The sequence below is a fragment of the Rhinolophus hipposideros genome, assembly GCF_964194185.1.
Source record: "Rhinolophus hipposideros genome assembly, chromosome: 12".
Taxonomy (NCBI): domain Eukaryota; kingdom Metazoa; phylum Chordata; class Mammalia; order Chiroptera; family Rhinolophidae; genus Rhinolophus; species Rhinolophus hipposideros.
Window position 1 is genome coordinate 26,932,009 of NC_138058.1, and position 13,498 is coordinate 26,945,506.

The 13,498-nt window shown below is 42.2% G+C and overlaps 1 pseudogene across 1 annotated transcript; it reads left to right on the plus strand.

The window, feature by feature from the left end:
• Positions 1 to 5,304: 5,304 nt before the first annotated feature.
• LOC308505991 (developmental pluripotency-associated protein 4-like) lies at positions 5,305 to 13,161 on the plus strand (annotated as a pseudogene). The gene is made up of 2 exons: positions 5,305 to 5,445; positions 12,057 to 13,161. The product of its transcript is annotated as a developmental pluripotency-associated protein 4-like (transcript).
• Positions 13,162 to 13,498: the final 337 nt, after the last annotated feature.

Consider the following 13,498-nt stretch of genomic DNA (forward strand, 5'->3'; position numbering starts at 1 on the left):
TATTTGGTAAGGTCTAGTCCCTGGTGGCAGGTAGGGGTGAGGAAGGGTTGGGACGAGTTGGCAATGCCTCGGTTTTCTAGCTTAGACTCTAATTCTATTCATGGGAGTGGGAAGTCAGGGGCTCCTGGGGTCTTGACAGTACCTTCCTCTTACTGCCATGGCTCATCAAGGCTTTGGGTACAAGATGATACTTTCTGGACAACACGATAAAGAGCCCAATAATGAGATTAAAGTCAAGATTGTGGCAATGGGGCAGAGACAGAGCAGATGCCAACGAGGGCTGATATTTGGGTGATATCTATCTCTGGCAACTCCCTGAATGCAAACACTTGCTCAGGTCCCATGGAGAGAGGGGTCCTCTCAGCTGCTGGGCTGGGCTTCTGTCATATTAATTCTGGTGCCAGACTCAATATCCAGGCAGAGGACATAGCTCCATAAATGAGCCCTGAGAAGCACTGAGGTCACATGCTGCTGGGAAGGGACAGTTCCAAACACTGCAGCAGAAAGTGGGTTGGAAAGAGCCCCAAACTTTTAATTAACCTGATTGACCTGACCACTGTGTTTTAAGTTTTTCTAGCTTTAAAACAAGGAAAAGGGAACAGTTATTTGGAAGATGGTGCTCCATGATTTGAAGTGTGGGAGAAACTGCAACAAAATTATCTCCGAGTTGAAATGTCTCTAAGAATGAAAACATCAACTAGAACAGGTACTTACAATCAGGAAGACCTTTCTTAGGTGGAATAAATCCCACCTATGGGAATTCAAATTGGTCCATATTCCCAGCAAAATGATTACAAATCAGCCTCACTCCTCTCATAAGATTGGCCATTGAGAAATTTAAGGCTTTCCTCCTCCCATTGCCCCTTCAAGTCTTCTGTTCTCTGGCCTAAACAACCTTTATTTTGCTTTTCTAAACTCACTCATTTAATCATTTTTGCTCATTTCTGTGGCTTATTTCCTGTTTCCTGTGACGCTTTCAAATTGCTTCAGCAAGGTGTCAGGGGCCCAAGCCATGACAAACACAATGAAGAAATTGCCATATATTTTTCTGCCATCTGGATTCCTTTTTCCTGAAAAATAGGCAAAGGATATAAACAGACATCTCACAGAAGAAATATAACGGGCCAATAACATATGCCCAACTTCACTAACAAGGACATGCAAATTAGAAGATAGCATTTTTTTAATCTATCAGACAAGCAAAGATAAAAACGATTCTTAACATTCAGTGTTGATGAGGGATTTTTCAAACTTTATTGGTAGAAATATAATTTGGAACAAAACTTTATGACAGGGAGGGAATAAATTTAAGTGTAACTGTCAAGTTAAGACATGTAATCGCTGTCACCCATTTATTCCACTTTTGTGAATTTATCCTTCAAAAGTGTTAGCCCAAATGTGTAAAGATATGTGAAAAAAGCTGTAGCATTTATTGTTTGTAGTACAAAAAAATGGAAACAATCTAAAACATCCAATAATAGAGATAGGTTAAATAATGGTACAGACATACAATGGAATTCTCTGCAGCCATTAAGAATAATGTAGATCCTAATCGACAGAATTGGAAAGATGTCTGATATTTTGTTAGATGAAAACAAATTTCAAAATTATAAGTAAAGCATGGATTCATTTTTAATGCACACATAGAAAAAAAAACACTATAAAACAGTGGTCCTTAAAGTGAGGTGCCAAACCAGCAGCAGCAGCATTAGAGAATTATTAGAAATGCACATTCTCAGGGCACACCCCAAACCCACTGAATCAGAATCTGCAGGGGTGAGGCCCCACACTCAGATTTACAAACCCTCCAGGTGATTCTGATGCCAACTAAAAATCTGAGAATCACTGCTCCAGAAAGAGCATTTATCTGGAGGTGTGAAGAGATGTAGCTTAGGGGAAATTTTCTACTTGTTTAGTCACTTCTGTCCGGTTGGAAAAAAAATAATTATATTAATGAGGAATGCGTCTCAAAGTCCTGTACACCTGTTATTGGGTTGTGCTAACTTAGAGTTGAATCACCTACTGTGCTCTGCTTGAGGAAAATGCAACGTGGAAAAATTCAGATCTGTGAAGCCAATAATGGAGGGAGATACTTATATTACTGAACAGTTTCTGACATCACCAGAATAAAGTAAAATGTATGCATGCATCAAGAATTGAACTTGGCTCTGCTGTGTAAGCTGACGAAGGAGAACTCAGACTGTGAGCCTTGGTTGCCTGTCTCTCACCGAGAATGACAGTAGCCACCTTGTTTCGTCACAGGTCATGGAAGGAGCCATTGACACATGAGAGCACACTACTTGTTTTCATATTACTACAATGATTTTTTAAAACATTGATGTGCCCTCCACAACTTGATCAACCTGCTCAGTTTTACAGAATCACCATTGCATAAAATTGTCCCCGAACGATCCTCCTAGAAACAGTTCTGCCAGAGAGCCTGGACATATGTCTGCCCAGATCATTTTTACCACTGAAATGGTGAAATTTGATTGAGCCAGTGAATAAGTGCAAATGATTTCTTTCTACCCATCCCCAAGCCTCCTGCCCATCTGCCTCAAGCCTGCTTTGTGTGGTGTCTCTCTTTTACGGTCTGTGAAAGGCCTTCTTTTTGTCTCTCTGACCTCCCGTCCTCAGACAACAAAGCAGCCTTTTCTATTGGCACAAAGTGCTTGTTGCTTTCTTGATCCATGAGAAAACATGGAGAAGAACAATAATGTGCTGCTTCTTTCTGCTCCAATAAAAAAGAGTTATGAAACAGAAGCCTGGGGCCAAAGCAAGCTCCCTGTCGTGTGTTTTGACAAAGAAATCATTTCTGTACATACAGTGCCTGGGCAGGTGGCAGTAAATGAGTCCATGTGGCACAGATTATGGAGGTCCCTGCTCTGTGATGGGACCCTGGGCTCTGGACCCAACTAGGTGCTCCGAGTAGCAAGTAGGACTCTGGCCTTCTATTCAGAAGACCCCAAACCCACCCCTGTGGAAGAGGGGGGTGCAGAGAACTATCTGCAGCTGCAAGGGATTGGAGGCCCCTGGGACTGGCCTCAGCTTCCAGCCCTGTCCCAACAGCCCTGCAAGGGTCTCCATCTGGCTACAGGGATGCTGTTGAGACAAATACAGGTTGATTTCTCCCCCTACCAGCAGGTGACTTATTTCTACCTCTAGCCCAGTGGTAGTAGCTCTTTGCCTAGGATGAAAGGATGGGAGCATTTCCTTCCCGCACACCTTGCCCCACATGCTTCACATGAAAGAAGAATCTGTACAAAAGCAAGGAATGTTTCATGCCTATGCAACACCGACAGGAGCGCTCTCTCACGTCTCCTACCAAAACCCCAGTCTTCTCCGTGAGCACTTGGTAGAAACTCACACAAAAAGAGCTGGCAAACAAATGTGGGCTCCCCTTGGGGCTGGGCTTTCCAGGGATTCTAAATTGTCATTCTAGAACCACACCTGGTTCTTAAGGAGTCATTACTATTTCGGCTGTTTCCTTCATATCTGTTGTTTTGGCAACTCTTTCTTTCCCTCATACTGTACCAAAGATGAAAATGGTTTATCTGTCCTGTTTCTCCTAAGAGCTTCTCATCCTTGGAATTTAGTTAACCTGGTCTATTGCAGAACTCAGCTCTCTAATGGGTTCAAAATCATTTAATGACTTTTTAATTTTTGTCCAACTTTCTCACTACTAGTGTGTGTGCAACAAGCTTTTGTAGCTTTTGATAGTCTTAAAAAGCTGACATTTTTATGATTTCTTCCCTGAAATAGAATTTAGAAATTACCATAAGCTGAAATATGTTAGAGACTGCCATTCAAATGTGTAGAACACCTCTCACACTGAGCAATCTAATACTTTGTTCTAATACTCCATGCTTCAAATCGTAAGTAATGTTTTCTAAGCATCATTCAATAATTTAATATCATTTTTCTGACAGATGAATCCATCTTCACTTTTTGCCATATTGTTTTCTGTGCATTTCAGCCACAAAGTCAGGAAGTGGTTCTCCAATATTGTGTGGCTTTTTGCCTTTTACTATGATGTAGGAAACCTCAAAGGAAATTTTAAACATGTATTAAGTTTAATAAAATTTCTTAACAGAACAGAACAGCTTTTTCATGACTTTAAACATTACCAAAAAACTCTAGAGACCTGCCTTCATGTTTTGAGTGCTTGGTTTTTAAATATGTTGCTAAATGTGATGGTTTTATATATCCATTAGCTATTATCTCACACAAAGCATGCTATACACGTGGAGGGTCACCTTATAGATTGTGCGTATACACTCATTTTTCAAATAGTCTTCTTTACCAACTTTCTCCTGTTTCACCAACTTCTTGTCAGATCTGCTTGCATTGCCACTGTTTTGCTTTGTAACATGGCTGGCTGGTATCATTCTAGGAGGAGAAATGTTCCCCTGCTGTCTGTTTGCTTACATTTAAATTTCAGTATTATTTTTAACCCATGGCTTCTTTTTAAGCCACTGACCACTTTGTGAAGATAGTTTTAACATCTACAAATCCTTTCGTGTTCATTACAGTTTGTCTAGATGTGCCAAAAAATGAGCAAACAAAAGCCTGGGGATACCACTGGTAGTCCCCTGTGTGGTTATAACCCCCGTTCTACTCTCAGGATACCTCAAGTGCCAAGCATGAAGTTGCTAGCTTCCATCAAATACTTAGTTTCTTTTTTTTTTTAAACCATATCTTCTTTATATATATATATAAATTTTATTGTAGAATATCAAGGAAGAGCGTATTTCTCCAGGGCCCATCAGCTCCAAGTCATTGTCCTTCAATCTAGTTGTGGAGGGCGCAGCCCACAATCCCATGCGGGAATTGAACCAGCAACCTTGTTAAGAGCTCTCGCTCTAACCCACTGAGCCATCCGGCCTCCCCTCTTTCTTATTTCTTGGATTAGAAAAATACAAAAAGAAGTTCTAGTATGTTTTCTTGCTCCCCAAGATGCTTGAGTATCTTGCACCCCACTTTGGAAACCATTAGTGTAAAACACATAGTGGGTACCTCATACATAGTGGGTGATTAACTAATGTAAATTCTCTTCTCTGGGGGAATATGTTGAACAACAACAAAAAAGACTCTTAGACGGCCATCCAGTCCTCAGCTCTCTGTCCAATTTTGGAGGTTTATCTATATAGGCAAGGGGCTCAGGAAGAATAAGGAAGAGGCTTGAATGAGGCGAGCACTGGAAGAATCTTGGGCCTGAACAAAGCTTGCATGAGACCCGAGTCTGAGGGCAAAAGATGAGAGTCACTGAGTCACCGCATTGGGGTCCTCACCAAGGCCCTACGCATGAGGAGGGCTGTCAGCAGAAACAGCACACTCATGTCTGTGAAGGCAGCCTCCAGAAAAAGAATCAAGACTGATGAGAGAGCTCAGGTCCCACCCAGGCAGTCTGACCAGCTGAAAGTATCTTTAACTGCCAAAAGCCGTGTAGGTAACATGGACAAAAGCCTCCAACAGATTCTCAGTAACATACAACGGCTCTGAATCAAAAATGCAGCAGCTCTCCTCCGCTCTAAATGTTCTCTTAAAAATAAAGTCAATGAAGACACTGCAGCCACAGCCACCAGCCTGGAGCCTCTACAACCCTAGATGTGACCATGAATATTGCGTGTCTTGCCTGCTGCTTTTGGGATCTCTACCAACCCTGTAAGCCTCCTTTTCCTCCTCCTTCATCTTCCTCCCTACAGAGGGGATGGAAACCCCTGTGGCTCCTCGGAGGGGCAGCCTCACAAGGAGTCTCTGTGCCCACATAGGAACAGCTCTGTGCGTCTGGCTGCCGGCCCATGGTCTTTGATAAAGCCACATGGGGAAAACCTCTTTCAGACAACAAGCATCACTAGCAGAGCATTTATTGGCCTGTAACAGTCCTGTGATGGTAAGTCACTGCCTCCTCCCTCCAACCCACTTCAGAAGCACAACTTAAATAACGGCTTTCATGTTAGGCTCTGAAGTGAGCCAAGGTTGGGGAAACTCCTGGCTTTTAAGATGTGGCTTTCCTCCTGTTTTGAATGGTCTCCTTTGACTAACCCTTAACCAAGCTATCGCTCAAAAATTTATTGAGCATTTACTATATTTCATTTCATTGCAACAAACTTTAACATTCTCACTTGTACCCAGCTACAAGCAAAAGCTTCACATAATGAGACAAGGTAGAAAAATAGAGGCATGGGACTCCAGAGCTAGAAGAGATGGTAGCTTAACTTGTTTTAAAAGTGACAAAAACAAGGGCTCCCTGCTAGTCCCAGTTAATAAACAGCAATAGATGTTGAATCATAGACTCAGAGTGGGGAGGGATCTCATAGTGTGTTTAGTCCAGCAGGACTTCAACTTGAGTTTGCTGATTCCTGGGTCCTTCCCCCAAGATAGTACTGCAGGAGGTCTGGGTAAGGCCCAGAGATCTGCATTACTAACTAACTAGTCCCCAACCCCACCCCCACACACAGCTGATTCTGCTGCCAGTGGCACTCTTTAAGAAAGGTTAATCTAGTCCAAATTTCCAGTAAATGCCAAATTTCCAGGAAGCCACGCCACCTGAGCTGAAACAAGTGTGTAAGATAATACACTCTCCCTGAGAGGCCAGCATATTCCACTGCTGGATGGCTCTTACTATTAGAAAGTTTCGTTACATCACAGTATTTTAGGGAGGTGCTTCCTGGTCCTGGGTAGATGTGCTCGGGTGAGCCTAGGTGTTGAGGGTGTAGTGTAAGGCCATGTGCAGAAGGTAGGAGGCAGGATTCTAGGATAGGACTCTGAGCCTGGATTGCAAGAGTCCCTCATGGGAAACTGAAACAAGGGCCAATTGTCATTCAGGTCCAGTAAGCATTCCCAGGGACCCAGGAGTTTGTCTATTCTCAGAAGCTGGCATTTGTTCTTCCCAAGAGAGAATTTGGGTCACTTTGTCATCATCCATGACTAATATATGCATATAATTTGTAAATAAGTATGCATTTAATAGAAGGGTGCTGAAAATATTTTACTGATACGGATGAACAACTTTTAAAGTTTAGAGAGTGGAGCTTGAGAAAAATAATGAATGAAACTAAACCGTCTTTCACAGGATACTTCTTAACATTTAAAGACAGTAGTCTGTCCCTCCTAAATCATCTTTCCTTCCAGAAAGCACCCTCAGGTATTTTAGTCAGACCTAACTATGAATATGTTTGTTAATATTTGCCGTGAGATGGTATTTGGCTAAAACCCAGGGCTACTCATCTCCATCACAAATTTTTAAAGAAACTATGCAGAGAAATATGCCGGGAACAACCATTCCTATTAATTCAAATACTCATTCAAAATACGTCTACTGTGTACCTACTATGTACAGGCACTGATTTAGCACTGGAGTTATACTGATGAAGACAGAAAAAGTCCCTGCTCTCGTGAGCTTATATTCCAGAAGAGGAAACAGGCGATAAATATATAATATTATATACAATGTAAATGCTATGAAAAAAATAAAGTAGTATCAGGGAATAAAAAGCCATGTTATGGGTGGCTATCTTAGGATGGTCAGGGAAAGAATCACTGTTAATTCCTAAATTCTGAATGAAGTAAGGGAGTGAGAGGTGAGACCGTGTGGGGTAAGTATATTCCAGATAGACCCTGAGGAAGGAACTAACTTGGTTTTGAAGAGAACAAGCCAGTCGGTGAGATGTCAGAGAGAAGAAGATGAAATCAGAGAATCTGGTGGGGTCAAATCAGGTAGGGCCAGGGAAATGAGGTATGATTTTATTCCATGTGTATAGGAAGCCACTAGAAAGTTTTGAGCCGGAGACTGTTGTGTATTTTAAAGTAGAATTTACATTTTAAAATGTAATTCTTAGTTAATATGTGGAAAATTGGCCACGGAGAAACAAGAATGGAAAAGAGAGACAAGGCTATTACAGTTGTCTAACCAAGAATTGTGGTGTCCTGGACCAAGATGATGGAAGTGGTCAGCATGGGGATAAATATTTTTAAGTGACACTGGGCAGAACTTGCCAATGGTTTGGATGTGAGATGAGGAAGAGACAGGAATCGAGGGTGGTTAACTGGCCTGAGCTAGTGAATAGCAGAATAATGAATGGTAGAGCCATTTTCTGAGCTGGAGATTACTGATAAACGGATTGGGGCTGCAGTTTTAAACATGTTAAGTTTGAGATGTCTTTAGCCATTGACTCAATGATTATCATAGATCTTTGTATATAATGAGTCTGTTGTTCAGGAGAGATCAGGCTAGAAATGTCAATTTGGGAGTCATCAATACAAAGGTGGTGTTTAACACCATGGAAATAGTGACATCACCCTGGGAGTAAATAGATAAACAGGCCAAGAAGTGAATCCCAAGATCACCAACATTTAGAAGTCTGAAAGAGTGAACCAGCAAAGGAGACTGCAAAGAAACTTCCAGCAAGGAAGGAAGAAGCCCAGGAGAGGGCAGTGCCAAGTGCAAAACAATTTCAAGAAGGAAAGAATGGTTAACTATTCGAAGATACCAAGAAGCTAATAAAATGTGTTTTTTGTGTGGACATACGCTTTCAATTCTCTTGGTTATACACCTAGAAATGGAACTGCTGGGTCTGATCAGTTTCAAGTGCCTACTGTTAAAAGTATTTTATCCACTAATTTATGCAACAGTTATGGCTTCACAGAGATTAAAGCAGAGATTGCAAAACAGCGTTTTAATTTGATTTGTGTTATGCTTTCTTGCTTCCTACCACCTCTTTGGTCCAAGTGGCTTCACAATTTACTTCAACCTGCTTGGATTCTACAGGCATGTGAACAATTAAACAGGATTTGGCAAGACAGAACTCACTGGTGACCTGAAGAAGAGTCCTCTCAGCAGAGTTGTGGGAATAAAAGTCTAATTAGAATGAGCTAGAGTGGAAATGGGAGGCGTGATAAAGACAGTATAAAGGAACTCTGACACGCTGCATCAAAAAAGTGAATGGAGAGGGGTGATAGCAAAAGAGGATTCGAAGACGATGGAAGATTTTGTTTAAGTTGGGAGATACTTTGTTTATTTCCTGGTAAGAATAATTCTGTAGATAGGGTAACATTTTAATGGAGAAAGTGAAGGGATAGTTATGATAGGCCAGAAGGGGTAGGCTCCAGCGTGTGAATGAAGTTGGCCTTAGATAGAATAAATGATAATTCCTCTACTGAACCAGAAGAAAAAGGCAGGGTATACGGAGACAGACACATATGGACTGATTGATTTGATGACAGGAATATGATATTTATTTTTCTTCCTCAGTGAAGAGAGGAGGGTACCAGCCGAGAAGAAAGAGGGAGGAAATGTTGTAATTTATGGAGAACAGCGAGGTGTGCAAAAATCGTCTTGGAGATCAAGCAAATGAATTGAAAAAGAAAACTGTGGCAGGATGTCTGGGCAGCAAGCACGAAGAGATCTCTTGAGATCTGTGGTCAGATATATAAAGCAAAAACACTAAGCATGGCTGTGGATTTTGCTTCAGCCACAGCGGCTGCTTGGGAGATGGAGAGATTACTTTATCCAGGGTTGGGTTTTGGCCTAGAGAAAACTAGGGAATGAGTGAACGACAAGAGTTATGTTTGCAAGAGAATGACCATAATGATGAATCTTAGGACATATATGTTGGGTAAAGAAGTTGATGAGGAGGGAGGCTGGCAGTGTAAAAAGTCAGGTCAATGGGTTAGAGGTTTATAAAAAGTTAAATCACTGAAGTTGCGGTAATCAGGTAAAAAGATCTGGAAGGATAGGTGACAGAAGTAGCCAGAGAGTAGGTGCTGAAGCCTAGATTTCAGGAGATAGTACAATTATTGGTGATAAGGTTTTAGGTAGGGCCTTACGTACATACACACAAAAAAACACATTTGATTAGCTTCTTGTCATCTTCGAATAGTTAACCATTCTTTCCTTCTTGAAATGTATGGGCCTGCCATAAACAGGTATGCAAGCTGATGATATTAATCCTGACATTTTTAGGAAAGGTAAGCCTCCATGTTGGGACTGGTCTCTTATAGCCTTTGTAGTAGGGAAGCAGGCTTGTTAAGCCTTTGTAGTAGGGAAGCAGGCTTGTTAGGCCGTGGGGAATGGTGGTCTTCCCACTTACCAGGAATGTACCACTGTGTCAGCCTCCCTCAAATCACCTATTCAATAACACTTTTGCCCCAAGTTCCAATTGGTCTCCACTCCAATTGGTGACCTGGACTGGCCTGTGTGCAGCTATGAGCCTAAGGCACAGTTTTAAAACCAAATGGAACTGCCTCCTGGGCCCTTTTCCCCAAGACCCACATTTTAAACTCAGTCCTTTCCAGAGAGAAAGAGAAGGAAAGAGGGGGCTGTCTCTTAAGGTCAGAGTAGAACTGATCCACCTCAGGCTTTCCTACCCTCTCACACAGACCCCACAGGAAAAGAGTCAGCTTCGTCCAGGAAGAGACCAGGGCCCAGCAGGAAGGCCCTATACATGTCCTTGCCTGTGATCCACATCCCAGGGGGTCACCTGAGGTGGGAGAAGGAATCTTGAGTGTGCCCTAGAAGATGAAAACATTCTCACTTGTAAAACCCAGGTCGTGGAATGAAATATAGTGTCCCAGTGCAGAGGACAGTAGAACACACCATAGCTGCTGTCAGTTCAGCCTCAGATTATGAGCTGTAGGTTTCTCTCAGTTGCCAAATTACAGTATGCAAGAAATATCTTTTTTTTATAACTCAGTTTCTGATTCTATGCCCCTTTCCAACAGAATGGCAGAAAATTTAACTTGGTTATCCTTGGTGCATTCTTCCCCAGGGTTATGTCAGAGTTTTAGGATTTTATGTAGTCAATGCCAGTTTATTACTAGGGTGGGAGTAAAGGGACCCGTTGGTCATCAGCCATCTGTCCCCACAGGTTCCCCTTGAAAGGCCACTGCCTGCTCCTGCTCCCAGGCGCCTTTAGATCCAGGGATTCCCCATTGGGACTATGCCACACACAGGGTAATTGATCCTTTCTTTGAGGCCATCTAAAGGCCCATGGGTGTAGAGTCTCCACACAGCCATTCTCTGGGGTCTGGACATTTCCTGGTTAACTGCCATGAAGTGAGGACCCCAGTTCCAGCTGCTCTCTTCCTCCTCTGCCCCATGTCAGTTTGGAAAAATCTGCAGCCTGGGGGAGGATGCCAATCTCCCAGAATTCCCTTTCCTCCCTTTGAGCTCCTCAGACTGAGTTCCCCTAAAGGATTAGGCTTTCTGAAAAGTCCTTGCCTAAATGTAGGAAGGGGAAAGGATAATATACAGGGTGAAAAAAAATTAATATCTGAAAATATAATCCAGCTACTATCCACTACATTATGTAGCTTACATTGAACTTGATGTCTTCAAAATCCCTTGGATCTTTTTCAGGTGTGCTATTATTAATAGTTGTCCCCCATATCATACTGATTTTATTTTTAATGAAGTGCATGATAACATTTTACTCTATTAAAGTACATCCTCTTAGTTTCAGTTCATTACTATCAGGATGGGCTTTAAGCATGATTCTGCCATCCAAACATAGTATATAAACCACCATTGTCTTCTCCTGTCTCTAAGATACAGTATCTTTTCATATTTTAATGTTGTGAAAATCAAGCTATATCTTACTGTCAACATCAAAAGACATTTCACCAGCCACCAGGCAGAGAAATAAATTAAAATGCTGTTATTAGCCATGCATGGGGGAAATTATCTGTGCACAAAAGTATTTGTTCATCTAACTCTTATTTCAGTTGAATACTTTCATTTTTAGTGCCATTCACTCTTTTAACTTAAATCTGTATCTCTAAGTACCAATTAAAATACCTTTGAAGAAATTACATTACATGAGGCACTGAAGCAGAAAGCTGTGTTATGTAGAACTTTTCCTGTTACATACAAAGCAGCTCAGTTAAATAGTGCCTCAGAATAGACTCGAGAGTTTTCAAAGCTAGGAAAGTTTGGCGTGATCAAGGCAGGACTGTCATGAATTATCTATGGGGGGAGAGGGGGAAGCAATCTTGGGCCAGGAGCCACTTTAGAAGAGGCTTTTCTTTTTTATCAACCTCGACTTCTTTTGAGTAAGGAGAATGCAAAAGGCAAGAAACAGAACTCCACAAAGATGTCAAAGGAGAAAAATACGACTTGCAAATTCCAACCTGTCTCAGTAGAAGCTGAACAGCGGGCTGCTGGTGAACCAAGGATACAAAGAACCTCAGGGGAAAGGGACCAAATGAAAGATCTATGAAAGATGAGGAAGCTTCCTGCCCACACAAGATGGCCCAAGACAATATAAGAGTAAGACTTCGGAAGAAGATACCAATTCCTCCATTGCCCTCTAAACCTGCCACCAGTAAACATGTTTCACCAAGACATCGTGAGGGACTGGTGCCCACAATTAAAGCTGGGTATCAAAGGCTTGAAATTGGAAGCATGGAGGCGACTCTGAGAACATGCTTACCCTCATTAACTGTCTCTAAGATACTCTCCTGTCACACCAGCAGAGGCCAAGATCTTGACCACAACACAAAGAAAATTAAAGATGGAGAAGTGGGAAATGACTCTGGAAAGTTCTGATCCTTCTAAAGTCACTGCTCCCCCTGAGGAAGAGGCACCTGCTCTTGAAGAAATGGACAAAGTTATCACGACAACTTTCACCCCGGAGGCTGTGTTTTGCTTCCCGGAACAGAACTGCAGCCAGAGCTGGAAAGATGGAGGCAGGGGAATCACCACAAGAGGCTTCTGGTGTCAGGTGGTGTGTGGCCCATGGACGAAGTCTCCCTGCACATACAGAGGGTTGGGTCCAGCCAGTTTTATGCTGGGCAAGCCTGGGTTCCTGAAAAACAAGGGAGAGTGTGTGCACTCTTGCTACCTGCTTACAAATTTCCACCCCCCACCTGGAGGACAATATGTTCCCCAAATGTGTTCATAGGAATAAGGTATTGATGAAAAGCCTTCGTCCAATGAGATTACAATGCCAGAAAAAGGGTACAGCTATGATTCTAATTAACTGTAGAAAAGAGACTACTACCAACTCCATGGTGCCTCTGACCCCTGAACTCCAGGCTGCTCCATACCCTCCATGCTTTCTGCTTAGAGAGGGCGCACAGACTGGTGGGGGACAGATGTCACCCCCGGACCCTCAGCAGTGCCTGCTGCTTCATCTGTTGGGATACAGTCTCATGTTTTAAAGTAGAAAAGCATTTCACAAGTCATTATTTATTGCAATTAATAAGACAAAAAAAGTCAATACTATCAAATGATAGTCACTTCAGAAATAGAAGTGATCTCAGCAGCTCTTAAAGTGGAACTTGAGCACTGAGAAGGGGTTAAGTGAAGAAAAACGACTGTGCACCCAAGCTGGATTCCCGCCTCAGTATTCTGACTCAGGGGCGGCTGCCTTCTAAGTTCAATGACTTCAAACTCATGACTGTTTTAAGACAAAGGGAATGCTGTTCTTCTCCACTCCCTAAAACACATTCTTAATATACAACACAACATTTTTCAAAGTTTTCTTAACCTGCGATT